The sequence below is a fragment of the Sorex araneus genome, chromosome X (genome assembly GCF_027595985.1).
Source record: "Sorex araneus isolate mSorAra2 chromosome X, mSorAra2.pri, whole genome shotgun sequence".
In the NCBI taxonomy this organism is placed as follows: domain Eukaryota; kingdom Metazoa; phylum Chordata; class Mammalia; order Eulipotyphla; family Soricidae; genus Sorex; species Sorex araneus.
This window is the reverse complement of record NC_073313.1, coordinates 116,375,890-116,380,526: the sequence shown is the minus strand read 5'-3', so window position 1 is coordinate 116,380,526 and position 4,637 is coordinate 116,375,890.

Sequence of the window (4,637 nt, the reverse complement as noted above, 5' to 3'; positions counted from 1 at the left end):
TAGTTATATTGGAGCATTAGGAAGACAGTAGGATGTAGACACAAGGGAAAATTGTTATGTTGGAGCATTGACATGAAACCATGACATTAACAGTAGTGTAAATCACAGTGGCTCAAGCACTTAAAATTTTTTTAAGTGCTTATTTGATTGGATGACATAAATGCCATTGATCACTCTTACTACAGCAGTTTTAGTGGCATCTAATCATGGTATTTTAACCAGTGGTCTGTTGATCATTGGCAATCTATATAAATTTCTCCTCAATCTGTAGAAAAGTTATTACCACTTAAGACATGGTAAACATGGGTTGGTCGTTTATTGGTCGGTATTATCATGTAGTTCTGTAGCACTGTCATCCCGTTATTTTTTTATTTGCTCTAGCGGGCACCAGTAACATCTCCATTGTGAGACTTGTTGTTACTATTTTTGGAATATCGAATACACCACAAGTAGCTTGCCAGTCTCTGCCATGCGGGTGGGATACTCTCGGTAGCTTGCTGGGCTCTCTGAGAGGGATGAGGAATCGATCCCGGGTTGGCCATGTGCAAGGCAAATAGCCTACCTGCTGTGCTATTGCTCCAGTCTAAGGTATTAACATATATGTTGAAATATGGCTAGAACAATAGTACAGTGGATTGGGCATTTGCCTTGCACATAACCTAGCCAGGTTTGATCCTCAGTACCCCGTGCTTCCCCAAGCCCATCAGTAATAATTCCTGAGTGCAGTTCTTGAGTGCAGAGCTAGGAGAAATCTCAGTCCTGCTCACTCCATCCATCCCCAAAAACAAAAATTTGCAAATGTATTATCATTTGCGTATGTTCATTATAAGTAATTGTTTTCATTTGCATTGTAGAGTAGCACCATGGATTTCTCCTATTTTCACTGGGTTTTAGGTGTGAAAGATTTGGAAACTACAGATTGAACTGAATTGGGGTGAATTAAAGAAAAAATGGTTCTTGGGCAACATATTTACTTGTGACCCTAGAAACAGTACAGCAGATAGTATATACTAACCCATTTGTAAGAAAATAGAATAAAAAGAGAGAATGGGATATGAGTATGCAGAGTTTTATTTAAACAGCTCTTTGAAGAAATGGTACTTAAAAAGCCATTAAGGAATCCGCAAGCTTGCACGGGTCTGGAATAGGCCTCCTGCCCCTATCTCCCAAGTTTACCAGTAGCTTGGCAGTCACACTCACAAACTACTTGTGGCACCATACAATATAAATCAAACAACTATGATCCAGAGACTCAGAAATAATGCTCTGGGAAAAGAGCAACATAGGCCTCACCCATGAGTGAATCTGCTATATAATTGTATTCTAAATTTTAGAATTCCTGAAGTGACCTTTCATACTCTATAGCACTGATGTACCAAAAGTAGCACAACATTTGACGGGGTTTAAAAAACATGTTTGCAATCTTTTATACAAGGGCTTAAATGGCTCCAGGATGAAATACAACAATCTCCACAGACTTTCTTCTAAGGTAACTTTATTGGACCATTTCTACTGGATTATTCATATCAAGCAATACAAAATTAATTGTTTCAGGTGTGCTTTGGGGTCATGATTTGGGATTTGGGGTGGAAATATTAAAATTATTGTGTTCGGGACGTACATCTGTGGTGGGATTATTGTTTGGATATTGAATATAATGAATTAGTGTTAACAACTTTATTAAAATAAAATAAAGTCATCAAGGGATTCATTCATATATGGATGATGATGGAAGTTTGTATTCTTATTTATTTTAAAAAACAAACAACAAAACTGTATACTAGAGCCAGGGATATGCCTCAGTGATCCAGGTATTTCCTTGCATGTGTAGGACCCTGGGTTTACTACCCAGGTTAACTACCAACACGTATAACATGCTTACCCAGAAAGACGGGAGTACGTATTAAATTAGTATGCAGATGAGAGTAACAGTATAGAGTGAGATACTGATATCTCAGAAGAGTGAATAACTCTAGAATTGATATTGTGGAATTGTAAAATGCAATGAGATCTAGACCACAAAGACCATGAGTGGTTCACCTGTAGAAAGTCTTTCTGTAGATATAATTCAGTAAAACGAAAGGTTATCTATTATTTCAACTGGACAGTTGATATTCACTTTTTAGCCTCAAATGGTTGTATATTCCTTAGGGATGAGTACTTTGTACACACTTACACATAATGCATCCTTCTGTATCTTTTATTGGGACTTTCAGAGATGTTCTTCCTTTATGTCCTAAGACTCTATAGGCTTTAGTTCTTGTCTGTTTTGCAATCAGTTTATCTCTGGTTTTCTTGGTTTTAAGCACTGAAATCATAGCTTAGAAACTACCATGGAGACTGTAACACACATGGTATGGAATTGGGGTGTTTATGCTTGTTTTATTTACTCATGGATTCAAAGTTTATTGATCTGAAGTTGATATGTAACAAGGCATTTATTTTAAATGTACAATGTGATGTTTTGATGCACATATATAACATGATTATCACCATACAATTAGTTAACACCTGCATATCTCACATAATTGCCTTTCTTGCATCATTTGGGAGGACTGTTAAAGTTCTATTACCATTTTGCATGTATCTAAATATGCAATATGAATACAGTAATTCTTTTTCAATAACAAATTAAGTGAGGTAATTTCCATTTTAAGATGTTGACTCTTTCTATTTTGTAAAGATAGAAGGTATAGACTGAGCAAGCCCAATGTACCCTTTGCAATGTTCTAGAAGATGGTAGTTTGTAGTGATATTGGAGATGGATAAAGCTAAATTTGAAACTTATTTCATCTTATTTCCATGATTTGGTAAAATGTTACTACTGATGAAATGAATGGAGAATTTAGTTAATGAAATGCAAGAATCACTAATCACGAAATCCCGTTAATCACCGATTTCTCGGGCGGGCTCAGTAACATCTCATTTCGTCCTTTCCCTGAGATCTTAGAAGTGCATCTAGACTTGGCCCTCCTAAGATTGTTGCACGGGAGGCTCTTCAGGGCCAGGGGAATGAGATCCAGCTTGTTACTGCATTTTGCATATGAATACACCATGGGAAGCTTGCAAGGCTGTCCCATGTGGGTAGGAAACTCTCAGAAGATTGCCAGTTTCTCCCAGAGGGAGAAGTAGGCTAAAGATATCATTTCTGAGAGCTTGCTTTTAAGTATCTCTCTGGATGTTGGCCGTTGATGGGATTACACACACCTGGGTTCCAGGAGCTCTGCTTGGGGTGGGGAGGGAAGCTGGAACCCAACCCCTCCAAGGGCCCCGGGGAAGACAGCCAGGCATACGGGCAAGAGAATCTCTGAAATGCAGTGAGTACATAATTTAAATTTTAGTTCTAATTCAAAATGGTGAGAAAATTATGTTTTATGGTACCAACCAGTATAAAATCACTTGGCACATAGTGGGTACACAATTAAAAAGTGTTATATTTGTATCAGTCTTTAACTTGGACATGGAATAACTGTCTTGTTATGTGATAATTGAAAGATCATAAACATAGCCTAACCCATTACTTGGAATATTTTTAATTAATTAAAACATTAAAATTAATGCAGACTCCTTTCTAGGCATCTTTCTTCATGGTCCTCTTCCAAGGGATAAATACGCACACATACACACATAATCATTAAAATTGATTCTTTTCATGTTTGCATGCTGTGGCAGGTGTTCCAAGGGCTCTGTCCATTTGTAATTCTGTCCTTTGGTATTTAAAGAGAATACACATTTTGTCTCTGGCATTTAGACATTACACATTCATTAGGACTGGGCAGACCATGTTGTTTATATAGAATGAATCCAAGTGTTGGCTGTGTTCTGATTTCTAACCACTACCACACTAGACACTGATTCTCAGAGTTTGTATTTTGAAACACCAGTGTGATAATTGGTTATTAAAAGAAACTGCACAACATTCCTGGGGGAAAAAAATCAAGACAGCCCAGATACCAGAAAATGACTGTGGCCAAACTTGGATTGACATTTATTTCGTGGGTATTTGGGGGGCCATGCATTTATGGGCTTTGTATTAGGAAATCTGAGAGGAACAGGCCGGCAATGTGGAGTGGGAACCAAATCGTGGAAAGCTTTTTAGCCCTAGCTAATGAGTTTGGACTTAATCCTGATTGCAGCAGGGAGCCACTTGAGAATTTTAAGCAGGGATTTTGAACATGATTTTCTTTTAACTTCCTGAGTATAGGATTTCACTTTACTTATAGTAAGCACCAGGGAGATAAAGTGGGGCCTTCATAGCTCAGTCCTTGTGACTGCTTAATATATTTTTCCTTATTATCAAGCCTCATCTCTCATTCTACTGAATACCATGATCATTAGTTAGATGCCCTCCATTAAAAGCAGTGTGCTAGGCATTTTTTTGTTATTACTATTGTAGAGATCTCATATCTAATTTCCCTAAACTATTGACATGCCTTCAGAATTATTCTGATTCAGAAATCATAATGCTCAACTATTTTTCTTTAAACACTATGTGTTTTCTGGTTCTAATCATTAGCCCTGGGTGGCTAGATCCTTCCCATGACTCTGGATTCACCCCTGCCATTATGCAATGTCATTTCCTTTGCCAGTTCACTATTGCCTCTAGGATCAAATCCAAATGTCTTGGCTTGGCTTAC